General features: G+C 40.4%; 1 protein-coding gene across 11 annotated transcripts in view; it reads left to right on the top strand.

The window, feature by feature from the left end:
• DOCK10 (dedicator of cytokinesis 10) overlaps nt 1–13,704 on the top strand; it is a 159,004-nt gene that overhangs the window by 24,878 nt on the left and 120,422 nt on the right. The gene's annotated exons all lie outside the window — the stretch shown is intronic.

Consider the following 13,704-nt stretch of genomic DNA (forward strand, 5'->3'; position numbering starts at 1 on the left):
TTTCCATCAGAATTCATGTTACTTGAAAAAGCAGCATGATAAAGAAGGCTGGAGGCTACTGGACCTTTATAAAACATGTGTTATGGTCCTAACAAATTACAGTTTTTCCCTTTGGTCTGTTGTAGATCGTTGAAGCTTATGTCTGGGTAATACAGTGGAGACAACTATGTAGAGAAGCAAAAGTCTGTTTAGTTCATGATGTCATTATGCACACTGTGCGGATGCCAGGAGCTAAACTGATCTCAGCGAGATTACTGAGTTTTCATGTCTGAGGGCAGCGAGCGATCGGGGTGCCCAAAGAAGAGAGGCGAGGAAATCTCAAAATGTAGAATATCTGAAGTATACTGACATGTCTGGGTGCGATTGCCAGAGGCTGTGGGCTACTGTCAGCTGATGATCTGGCATTTTATCTTTTCATGCCTTCAGATGAAATGGTCCTCCTCTTCATAGCTTGTGTGCCACTGGCTGTGTGTTCCCTACTGAGAGTGTTAGTTAGTATTTCAAGAGATAAACTGTGCCTTCTTTTTGAACGGCTTTTTTAAGTTTCCAGGCTCTGCTGCATGTTCTTGCAAGTTTGCTTGTCCCATGTGAAGCAAAAGTAAAATCTCAATGTTGCCTTGTTAAGGAAAACAGTCCCAAGGCAGAGAACAGCAGTCTACCCTAAAATACTGCGAATGAGTATACAGCTCTGTAGATGTGCCCCATTTTCCTTTGTTAATCTCTGAAGAGGAATATCCTTCTATGATTTTCTTCTAGGAATTGTGCCTTTGCCAGTGGCACTCCAAGCGGGAGATGCTGTGAGTGCACTCCACAAGAAAAGAAAGGAAAGAAGGCCCAAGTACAGCCTCCAGCTATTGCTTAATGCCATCTACTAATCACTGTATGAAACCTTTAGGCATCACAGCAGGTATTTCTGGCATTCTAGTCCTTGCAGAAAGTGAAGATTGATGTCTTTATTCACAGAAATTTTTTTCCTCTTCAGTTTGTTAGTTGAGAAATCTGGTTTCATCTTTGGGCAAGACAGATTAATAATCAGTTTTAGATCTTGGCTGGATCTGCAGAGTAGGGAGAAATGTTAGACAAAACTGGAAATTCTTTGTCAATGACTATTGTGTGTGTGATCTTCTCTTGAACACAATGCTGGGAGTTGCCAGAGGCATACAGAATAAGTATCCAAACAAATTCTAACTAGATGTACAATTTGAATCAATGTGTTCAGTGACTCTGCATTTAATAGACCATCTTACTGTTTTCTGTACCTTTAAGAGTATGTCTCTAAGTCCCTGACATGGTGAGGTTTGCGATAAATTAAAAACCTATGTAGAGTGAATGCAAATGACTCTACGTGCTGTTCCTGCAAGAAAAAGGAGAAGAGGAAGATGCCGGAAGGAAGAAAATTTAGTACGTGAGGTTATGTGGAACTGTTTGGTGTTTGGAGGGGCGGCACTAACATTTAGATGATGCTTTGCATTTGGAACTTGTGACTTGAAAAGACGTTTATCTAGTAGGTCATTCTTTGGGTTTTTTGATGTGATTTATTATGAACTGTGGAAGCTGAGATTTGTGTGGAAGATAAGAGCAGAGCATGATATTTGAGGACATCCTCCTCCTGCCCACCCCACACCCCCACCTTGGTAACCAGCTACACAAAAATTTGGTAAAATGTTTTGCATTTTGAATAAAATCCCATAACTTGAACTGATGTGTTAGCTTGAACATAGCAACAGCAGGGTGACAATTGTACTCTTTTTATTCAGTTTTTCATCTCTGAATACAGACAGCTTGCAGAGATTTCTATCTACTCTTTTCAGTTACAGAAGAAGTAAGAGAACCTCCCCTGCTGTATGGATGGAGGATAGCTGCTCTGCTCTGGTTTACAGGTGGGGCTGAGGCACTGCCTGAGCTGCTTCTCAGTTCACTTAGTTTGTAAACAGAACTTTAGTCTTTTAAAAGAAGTAGAAACAGTAAAAGCATGTCTTTGAGAATTTTTCCTCATCTAATGCTAAAGTTTACCTCCAGAATTGTGTTAGGTTTCATTGCATGGTCTGTGTTAATTTTATGTTTCTAGTTTAAATAATTCAGTGCACTCATTTCCTCATTTGTATGCATTTACCTGCTGAAAATTTGTACCAATATGCATACTAAGTGCTATCAATAAATGGCAACTCTAAGAATTTCAAGATCTCTGACTCATGACTTACTGTTTTTGAAGGTAGGAATGTGTCTGTGTGTGCCCAAATGGGGAGGGCTTGCAGTGGCTTTTAGAGGTCGGCACGAGGCTCAACTCTGAGAAGAGAAGCATAGTCTCTTACTCAGATGTCTTGGAGGAGGGATTGTCTTTGGAAAGCCAGACTATGCAGGTCTCTAAAGTTCAGAAGAAATATTCAAAATATTCATATCTCTTAGCTCAAGTCAGGAGCTTCAATGTGTGATGCATTTTTAAGCAACAATAAACATATGTAGTTTTATGTGACCTTAATCAACTTCCACATTGGCACTTGACCTCCATAGGGACAGAAACAGGCCTATGTCTGAATAAATTAATAGCATTAGAGTGCCAATAGGAAACACAGTAAGTGATGTACAAAATGCAGTTCTACTTCTGAGACATTTTTGCAGCTGCTTTTGTTACATTTGTGACTTCTCTCTTGTACCTACTGGCCACTGCAGAGGGATTGCCAGCCTCTTCCCCTCGGTGGCTGTGCCCCACGGAGTCAGCACGGCTCGGCAGTCGTCAGTGGAGCACTGTAGGAGGGATGGTGTCCATCTCTCCAGAGCAGTGTTTGTTCTTCTGTGCTGAAAGACATTTGGTTTGGTTTTGGCTTTCACCAGTTTAGGCAGCAGCTATGGCTCTGGGTAGTTTCCTAAGTACAGAGGAGAATGAGCCCAAGATGTGGATTTGTTTTCATGCTTCAGAGTATTGCAGTAACATTTAAAGTACGCATATGGCTGAAAAAGAGATGGTGTTAAAAACAGCCTTTTTCCACTGAGCAAATCTTCTCCATCTGACTTTAGTACTCTGAGCAACATTTTATATCACTTTCACTTCTTATTAGTGTTGCAGCAACGTGTGTAGTATGACAGCATGCAGAATGAAACTATTATGAATCTGTTAAACACATTCTTATGACAGCTTATGAAGAGTGTGGACTTGAAACAACAAAGTGATGAAAACATCCTCCTACATAAGAGGATTTTTTTTTTTTTTTTTTAAGAGAAGCAATTTGTAAGCAATGCATACCTGAAAGAATAGGGTATCAATTAAAGGGGCACAGAAGAGTCTCTGTAAGTAGCAGTCCTTGGGAGTGCTTTGGGAAGTCTTTGTGGTTTTATGCATTTGACAAAAATCACGATTTCAGATGCATGTCCAAAATGCTTCTTGGGAAAAAAGAAAATGGACTTACAGAAAGACAAAGTAACTTGATTAAAGCCAAGAAGGCAGAGAAAAACAAACACAACAACAACAAAAAAAACCCAAAATGAAACAGAAGAATAAAACAAAAAAAAAACCAAAACCAAAACACTTCAGGTTTTTCAGGCTCTGGCCATCTGCAGCCACACTGCTCTGTGTAATAAGCACATTTATAAACAAATCTATGCATACAAGTTTGATTTGTCACAGTTTTGTCTGTGATGCTTTGTCTGCAGTTCTGCTTGGCTGTAGCAAATGCTAGCTTTTCACATTTCCATTGATCATTTTGCTCTTTGGACCTTCCTCTAGGATTTTTTTTTTTTGTTTTTTTTGTTTTTTTTTTTTGGTCCAAGTGTTACAATCCTACAGAGGAAGGTGGGAGAGTTAAGGAAAAAATCCCAGTGATCTGACTGGTCTGGGATTTTGGAACTGGGTGAGCTATGGTTATAGGAACCTTAAGCTGTTTACATGGTGTGATGCCCTCATACGCCAAATCAGCTATGGATACAGGTCTTGCATTTATGTTTGTCTGCTTTCCTGTATTTATCACAATATTAAATACTTGAATAAATTATAAGGAAAAGATAAACTCTGGGTAATAATAAAGAGATGAATATAGATTTAAATGCCAAGTGCTAGGCACAGGATGAACCATCTAAAATAACCACAAAAGCAGTTCTGGAGACTTCAAGAAAATGCTTTGAAATTTATTTCTTGTTTGGAAATGCAGAATTTAATAGAGGTATTTTGTTTCAGGCTGTCAGCAAACAGTGTAGTGTTGGACAGAAATATGAAACTTTGATATATATATATATATATATATGTATGTGCATGTGTGTATGTATTTGCAACAAACAGCCTCTAGGTCTGTTTTCAGAGATGTTCTCTGTTCTTTATCTGTATCTTGAGCTGTGCAATTAGTTCTAGACTCACAACTCAGTTCAAATAATTTGGTCTTTTGCCTCCCACAGAGATGGTAATGGGATGCATGACTGCTCCTGGCACTGTTCTGACCAGGCTGTATGGGTGGGTTATGCTGACAGTCAATATCTAGAGAAATGGACTGGAAGCAGTGATACTGCCCGCTGCAATGTCTTGGCTGAGAAGTGGCAGCATCCCATGCTGCTCAAGCTCGTTACAGGAGCACGTTCTCATTACCAGTATCGCTGTCCACAGCTCACAGGAGATGGGTCGGGGCAGGGTAGGTGGTATATACTAGCCAGAAGGATGGAGAAATCCACCTGCAATGCTTCATGCATGCCCCCAGCACAGCTCGAGCGTTTGCTCTGCATTACCAGCAAGCATGAGAGCCAGGCTGAGCTTTATTTTCTGTGCTGTTACAGGCATGGAATCCTCTGAGTAGAGCTGATTGGGATTTAAATGCATATAGCTGAGTCTAGAGTCCGTTCCAGGCCTTTGGCTACAAACATTGGGATATTGATTTAGGTTGGAAGCAGCTATGCCCTGTAAGAGGTACACTGAGTGGGGAAGGGAGCCATAAAGAAAGTGGGGCCCTCCAAGAACACCATCCAACTGAAAGTACTGCCAAAGTAAAAGCTGCTAGGGGAGGCAAAGTGGGGAGACCTGTTGAGGCAGAGACAGCGGGTAAGAGAGGAAGAGTTCAGTGATGAGAAAGAGGGAAGCCAAGTGGAAAATGCCATTTCTTCTCATCTGAAATTAATTAGGCACACTGCTGTTATACTTTCAGATTTATTTTTTGAGGGCAAGCCACCACTGCTCTATGTTGACACATCAAGATATTCTGATACTTCTTTTCTTCCCTCCTTGTTCTTATCAAAAGCTTTGGCATAAGTATACTTCTTCCTACCGATATTAATCCCTCCTCCATTTCCCTTCTTCCACCCCTTCCTTCCTGAAGTAGAAAACTGTATTCTGCTTTGATATCAGGATAAATGCAATCCATTCCTTTCCTGGGTGGATTGGAGATCTGAATGGAGTGTGGCAAAACTGTTCACAATATTTCTCACTTCTGTGAAGTTTCTTCTTTACAGCAGCAATCTTAATACACTTGGTCTAAACCCAGTTTAAATAAATCAGAATTACAGTTCAGCACATTTCATTGCTTATGAGAGACAAAGAGATATATCTCTGAGCCTTTATCTCCAGACTTTTTATTCTTCCATCTATTAGAATCATTTGGTTTTAATGCATGTGGAAAATTTTTCTTGCTCAATAGTCTTTCTAGCAACCTCTGGCCAGCAAACCGGAGTAACATGGCACAGTGCAACAGGAGTTATTTCGTTTAGTAGTAGCTGCTGAACCATTCTGCCATCAGCTGCAGCAGAAAGATAAATTGAGGAGTAGATACTGTGAGTATATCTACTGTGTGCTGTAAAACCTAGTGTGGGTAGTATTGGTGACATTATCATTTTCTGTGCATCCCAGGGGGGTTGCCATCTGATTTCTAAAAACTCTCAAGAGATTTTGACTTCTAGATTACATTTCCCGAATCATACAAGCTTTTGACGAAAGGCTCCATGACTGTTGAATGACTACAACCAGCGTGTGGGTGAATACAGACTAGTTCCAGGTTGCAGTATTTCCTGTACCTTAAGAGAAGCTGGACAAACACAGGCAAATGGTTTTCATGTTCCCTTAACCAAAGAAAGGTTAGTAAAGGCAAAACCAGGATTTCATTTTGAAGGCTAAGCAGCATTTCAGCATATTTGAGCCTGTCAGCTAGTACTGACAGCTCTGATTTTGTGAGTGAAACAAGAAATTAATTCTCTGCCAAAGTACTCAAGTAACTGAACTCTTCTTCACTGTAGTACTGTTGTTTCAGGAATACAGAAACAGGCAGTGTCCTCAGAGTGTTTGAAGCTAAGGAAGATGGAAAAAGATAGAGTGTCTTGGAGATACACGAACAGTTCCTGGTCTTTTAGCTTTTGAATCCCTCCCTAGAATAATGCAGCCTTCCAGCCTGAATTAGTGACTGGAGTGATGAATGCCATGGTGGAGAAAGGTTTAGGATTTAGCACCAAAAAGCATGTCACATGAATACTTCAGGATGCTTTGGGTGGCGAGGATCTGACATCATCTTGGGGCGCTACTCCAAGTCTAGTCCAGCTGAAGCTGGCTCAGACCGTGGACCACGATCTCCTACGCTGAGGTGTGGTAGCTGTGCATACGTGCACACAGTTCCAGTCAGAAAGAAACGGATTTCTTTGTTGCTTTGGGGCTCAATTATTTCAGTTTTGCTAGGACTCTTATTTTAAACTCAGGGAATTCTGTAAATAAACACATACTATAAAAAACGTACTTTTTTCATCCTGTTAATTTGGTGTCTTTTCAGAACAAAATGTTATGTTCTGTCTAAACAGAAAGAATGTGTGTGCAATATCTTCTACACTTGCAGTCTGTTAATAATTATTGCCAATTTGTGGTTAGCTTAAAACATAATAGATTCTCTGTGTGTGGCTTTTGATGAAAAATAGCCATTGTAATGTTTGTCAGACTTCTTTCTGCCTCAGGGATCACTCTGAATACAGTATATGGAACCAATTGAATTGAACACTTTATGCCTTTGGTGTTTGTTTTTCCTCACTTCTCATCTGTCAACTGCTGTGCTCATTTTCTTTTCATTAGTATTGATACTTGCTTGAAGATGAGATGGCCAGAATCGGTTCTCAGTTATACATGTGAAAATCCAGCAGAATAAAGTTTTGACTTAGTGCAGCAAAATGGATCAGAAGTGTAATTCTGTGCTGCGTGCATGGTTCTCTCCAAAAAAACCCGAAAACGTGTAGCTAGAGTGGAAAATGTGTGTACTCTTGCTGGATTAATCAGTGGTTAGCTATGAAACTAGGATGTTAGGAGTTGAACATCACCAATCACTCATAACTTTCTTCAGTGTTTCAGTAAGGGTTTGGTGTTACTTTGATGTTTTCCACAGGTTGTGATTTACATGGTACAATTAGCTCTTTGAGAGGGTAAACCTTAACAGTAAGGAGATTAATTACTGAAGTGTAAATTCATGGAACCAGATGCTCCACCTGTCTTTCTTGAGATGTTTCTTCCATTAGTAAATTATGTACCAACATGCATTGCAGCTATCTCTATAGGAGATCTGATCTTGATGGGATTATAGATGAGGACAAGTTCTTGGGAGAAATGGAGCTTGGAATTGGGCCTATTTTTTTCTTGCTTTTGGATACTTGTGGCTTGAAGGTAAAGAATAACAAGTGTTCACGCAGATGATCTGCACTACTTTCTTTTCAGCACCTCAGCTCTTTCCCTGTCTTTAACCCATTCTCCCACGTGCTTGAGGAGCCTTTTCTCATCTCCCTAGAGCTCCCTAGAAAAAGCAAGCAGGCATAGAGCATCCAGCTGCCTGTTTGGTCTCTCGACCTGCCAGCTGGCACTTGTGCCTGTATTTGCTTATTTAGGCTGTGACTCTTTTTTGGCTTTTTCAGTGCTTGACTCCAGCCATTGACCACTGTTAGCTCTTTGGTTTTAAGCAAGGGCACAGCCCTTTAGGAGGTGCAGTGATCTAAGAAGTTATCTGAAAGCTTGTTTGTTGCCAGGAATGTCCGGTTTCTTTGCCCTTACAACCTTGCAGTTGGGTCTCCTTTTATCTTTTAACTGGCCTGTTACGAAAGAAGCCAAGTCCCTCGTTGCCTGTCTGCTCCCAGGTGTTAGACATGTGCATGCTTCAGATGAATGTGAGGAAGATACAGGGAAAGTAATCCTAACCTTGAATCTGGTACATCCAGTAGGAAACATTGTTTCTGTGCAGACTTTAAATGAATATGTTTTCCAGTATTTAAGACAGATGATATATTTTGTCATTCAGGATGCATCTGATTCTTTGTGATGGCCATCTGCCCCTTGTGACACCTGATTTTGTTTCTGCTAACAATGTAGCAGCCATCAATTGGGAAAGGTCTTGTGATTGGTGTGTTTGTGCATCCATCACCTGCTTTTGTTCAGAAACCCTCTGACCAAGCAGGTCTGACAGATAGCATCCTCATTCCTCAGACATTTGGGTAAATACAAAATATTTTAGCAGAATGTATGGAAGTGTGGAGAAAACTCATGAACACAGTTTGAACTGAAGAACTACTTGGAAATAATAGAAACGTTGTGTAACACGTGCTTAATTCTGTTTTTTATATAAAAGATAAAAGTGAATCCAAGCCTGGAATTGTACCAATATGTTTTCATCTTACTTCTCCGAATCTAATTGAAACTGTAAATATTGGTTAACAAAACGTAATTCTAAAATGTTTTCACCATATAAAAAAACCAGTTCTTGAAGAACACACCAAAAAGGACCTGCCCAAATGAAATGTTTAAGAGATGAGTTGACATAAAAGTTTGTACCAGCTCCCACTGAGAAGTTTCTTTACACAGTATTTTTAAGCTGCCAAAAGCTTTTGCACATACTAAGTGCTTGCCAATTTTCCTTTTTTAAACAAAATCAAAGGCAATTTTAAGTTACATGAGCCTGCAAAAAGAATCTGAATTGGTGGCTAAACGTTGCGTTTTGTAAAATGCATGCAAAAGACAACTGTATTTCTTGGAAATATTTTCACAAAAGGATTCGCTCCTTCAGTCAGACCATGTCTGCAGTGTTTCAGGCAGAACAAGGAGCTGAGCGAGGAGGAACTGCAGTAAAGTCTGCTTTACTTCCCATCCACATCCTTTTCTGGCACTTGTTTATGCCTGGCTGTAGTGTATATTTGTAGGAAATCAGAAGTTAACCTCTTAGCTTCTGATTTCCTGACCAATTCTTTTGTATCTAGCTCAAGTGGTGCTTACTAGAAATGAGTCAGGATGTTCCAGCTATTTTTAAAGTAATAAGGAATTTTCTGGACTTTCCAGGATTTCCAAATTAAAAAAAAAAACAACAACAACAACAAAAAAAAAAAAAAAAAAAAAAAAACCACCAAAACAACAACAAAACCAGAAATTCCAAATTAAAAAAACCCTCTTGGGACAGAGTCAGGTTGTCAATGACCAGTTTAAAGTTTGATGATAAGACAACACTGAAGGTACAAGGGCTTGTCTTTGCATATTGGATACAAAGAGCAAGATGTGGGAGTGCGAGAAACACAAGGGCAGGAAGACTGTCTTACACTCATCCCATCGGAGAAAATCATCTGGAGAAGGCAAAGGAAAAGGATTTACTATGATTCAGCTCTCCGTCTTGCAGAGACTGGGACCTGGAAGCTTAGAGCAGCTTTACTGTGTTAAGAATGACATAGTTTTGTTCCTACTTTCCAGCTCACTGAGAAATCATAAATAAATTTTGCTTTTTGATCTGTCCTTGGAGAGCAGAGTTCCATAGCAGCTTCTTGGGAGGGCTTTAATACCTGGTACAATTCAAAGCAGACCTCCTGGAATTGGAAAATCACAGAGAAGGGTAAGGAAGATCAGCAAAGTTAGTCCATGACTACGTATGTAGATGAAGACTGGACCTGGAGTATCCTGAAAAATAACTCTGAGGGGATGTGATGGAAGTCATAAAAATCAAGAGTGGTTAGAGACATGTAGACTTTGCTCGTGGTTTCTTCTCTCAACAAGAGAAGTAGCGATCATCAAATGAAACTAATGAGGGACAAGTTTGGAGGAAAAAAAAATTAATGGAATGAATATTAAAACTGGATTTCCTTGCCACAAAACATTTAGCATCTATACTGTCTGTGTAGGTTTGAAGAACGACTGGAAAAATTAATGAGAGAAAAGTCTTTAAGAACTAGTAAATATGCAGATGCCATTTCAGGCTGGGAACTTGCATGAGTGGAAACTGGAAAAGTATTCAGGATAAATACTGTTGTACTGACTGTATTCTGTACTTTTACCTAAGCAACTGTAGATTCTCACAGGTGTAGAAATCTGGGTTAAACTTTCATCCTACCCAGTATGACCATGCTTACATAAACTGGAATTTAGCATGGCATTCAGGTGAACATTCAGCGATTTGTTTGCTACCGAAATAGTACTTGACATTGCTTTGCCTCTTACACAGGCGAGTATGTCAGCTTGATTGACTCTGCTTCCACGAATTATTTCGCATTTGTTGCAGGTCACGGTCCCTGTGCCTGGGCCTGTATTGTGAGTGAGCTGGTACACAGTATCTTGTCTGTGCATCAGGACCCACTGGAATCCACTGGATAGTCCTTGCTGTGAGGTTGGGATAACTGAAGGAGTAGAACTTGATGGGTTATATTTCTTTTTTGCCAAGGTTGGGGTTATATTTAGTTTTAATAACTTTACACAGGCTTTCACAAACTGTAGGGCTCACTCTGGGATCCTAACCACTGCAACTTTGGTATTTTCCTAGAGCTTTTTACCTTCTTTGTTTGGTAATACTGAAGATTGCACATTTGTTAAGTCTCGATCAGGATTAGTAGTTTTTAATTAAGAAATTAAAAACAAAGCCTGGAAGGGTGAAATAATTCTCTGAGTATACAAAAAGTTATGTCAGAGTGAGAAATACTGCATCAGATGTTGGCACTATCTATTAGACTACACTGGTTTGCTTTCTGTCTTCCAAGAGATCAGTAAGCAAAGGGGAATGCCAAAAGGATGCAATTTGTCTTCTTTTCTTTTCTACATGCCAAACTTAACTAATGTAAATCTGTCTTGCAGGGTTTTATATTTCACTCCTTTTTTGCTAAAATAAGAAAATAATCTTGCTTATCTGCTCTTGAAATCTGTGTGCTTTTTCTGTCTTTCCAAAATGCCATTATGTAGCTTTCAATTATAGGATCCAGATGATGAATTATTGTATGCAGTTGCTCTCTTAATTGCTTAAGATACCCCCAGGCACTAGAAGAGAGTACACGGGAATTTGTAGCATTGATTTAACGTATTTGTAACATATATTCAAACACAGTAATGGTCGTACCATCAGTTTGCACACCTATGGAGGGGAGTATATTTTAGTGCTTAGAAAAAGCAATGAAGAGGATCCCAGGGCATTTTATATCAGTATTATGGCATTGTAGATGTTGATTGTGACCTTAAGTAAATGAGTACGTTGCCTGAACTCCTTTTGCTTCAGTTATTCCAGCTCGAAAATTGGGTGAAAATGTGGATTCTCTTTATAAACCAGATATCTCTGATCTGAGCTTTTTCTTGGTAAAGAAGAAGAAAAATAATTTGTGCAATGTAGCACAGACATGAATAGCAAGTATTAGAATTACAATCAGAAAAGCATGCAGCGGAAGCCAAAATCACAGCAGCATCAACATGTCTGGAGATAGTAAATTTAGATGATTAAATTATTTAATTGCCTTTTATGGCCCTTCATCACTATGTGTTTTGTTATCAAGGGCTGATGCCAGTCCAAGTAGATGAAAACAAAAGGGTAAGGTTTGTTTGAAATTTCCAAATGGATCAAACTAAAGAAGAAATTAAAGTAATTGCATATTTTGCTTTTGTACACATCAGCGGGACAACATTGCTGATGGACAGTTTATTCTTCCAACCTGATTGCTGATGTAAGAAGCAGCATTGCTTTGCTAAAGAAAAGTATATAATATTTTATATATATATATAAAGTATATATATAAGTATAGCTCTATTTCTATGCAACCTATGCAAAGATACCCAGAACAAAGCCCCTGCTGACTGCACTCGGTTGTGCTATAGGTGAGCCTGCAGCTCTGCAGTGCAGCAGGGGCCCTCGCAAAGAGGACCAGCTGGTAGCACCACAACACGGCACCAGTACCCCGTCTTTTCTTGCTCCCCAGAGCTGTGATCTCCAGAGGGCTGATGGGGTAGCTGAGGAATGGCTGCAAGCATGAGATCCGTGATATGGGGTTTTTATAAGTGATACTGTGTGGCTGTACCTGGAGGCCTTTGGGATTGCATCAACAGATCCTCCAATGCCCTCCTCCGTCGTGGCAAGGGAATATGTTCTGTTCATGCCAGGTGTGGGTGAGTTTCCAGCTTGGAAGGCTGCTGGAATGATGCTGCTGTTGCTTCTATGTTCTTGCAGGGTTAGCTGGTAAAATCATTACTGTGGCAAGGTGTGTGCACGTGGAGCAGTGTTGCCAGGCTGTGGGAGAGAGGGACTGCAGCTGGCTCAGCTGAGCCTGCTTCCCAATTGAGAGAACAGCAAGACATTTTTTAGGAGCTGTGAAATCAGCAAATGGGTAGTAAGTGGCTTTTGGAGCATGGACATTATCTGCAAACTCTTATGAGTGCTTGCAAGGCCATTTTGAGGTGATGAAATATATGTGCTGTAGGGGCCCTTGAGCGCTGTGTGCGAGATCAGGCTGGGAGCTGCCAGACTGCCCTCCCTGAGGTCTTCTCACACCCCCCAGGGGACACTTTCAGCCACAGGTTAATTTTACCAGCTCTGGCAACACACAGAAACTGGCAAGTGCAGCCCATGGAGGGCTCCTGACGCCATCAGCTCAACTAGAGGGTGTGTTTTAGCCTGTCAGGCGCGGCAAAGAAATACAGCAGTGTCTCACAGGTTTGTTCTGCGTGAGTGCACTAATATCTGGGGCACGAAATGAAGGTAAAGGTGCAGAGGAAGGAATAGCTGAGATCAGCACATGGTCAGGCTAGGAGGAAAAGAAATAGATTGACATAGGTGGAGTCGTTGACATCAGGGACTGTTGTGGGGAAAGATCTGTTAGCAGAGCTCTGACAAATATACGGGGCTTCTATTCACAGGTATTTATGCAGGGGCATTGTTGCCCCTGCCTTGGAGAGCTCACCTTGTGTGCTGATGTCGTTTTTACCGTGATGGATTCCCAGCCCTTTGCCTGGTCAGAGCTAGCTGTATAGATCTGTAGGCAAAATGCAAGCATCAGCTATTCTCATGACTTCACACAGGGTTTGTATGCAAACGTTGATGTTTCAGCTTAAGTTGTTAGACCATAGATGGAGTCACGTTTCTCAAAAAACAATGTAATTTATTTCCAGTTAATTCAATAGCAGAGTGACCTTGCAAAAGGTTGCTTCATATGTACTTTTTCCTAACTAAATTGTTTAATTTTCTGTTTAGATTGTTTCGGTTTTATATTTTCACCTTATTTAAAAACAAAACAAATCCAAACCCCAAACATTTTAAAAGCATAGACCAATACTGAACATTTAATTCCAAAAGACCATCTCTTCTTGATCTCTTCTCCCCTCCCAGCCTTTGATGACAGGGGGATTTGGAGGGAGGTAACCAGAGCTTCCTGTGTTATCTGGTAGTTGCTCTGTTTCTGGTCCCAGTGTAGTGATCTGCTTTACCTGTCCAGCATGAAGATTTTAGGAAGGGCAGTTTTTGTGTGCATTCACAAACCACTATAGAACACACGCTA

Source organism: Tyto alba, unplaced genomic scaffold (assembly GCF_018691265.1).
Source record: "Tyto alba isolate M040663 unplaced genomic scaffold, T.alba_DEE_v4.0 Super-Scaffold_10, whole genome shotgun sequence".
NCBI classification, from domain to species: domain Eukaryota; kingdom Metazoa; phylum Chordata; class Aves; order Strigiformes; family Tytonidae; genus Tyto; species Tyto alba.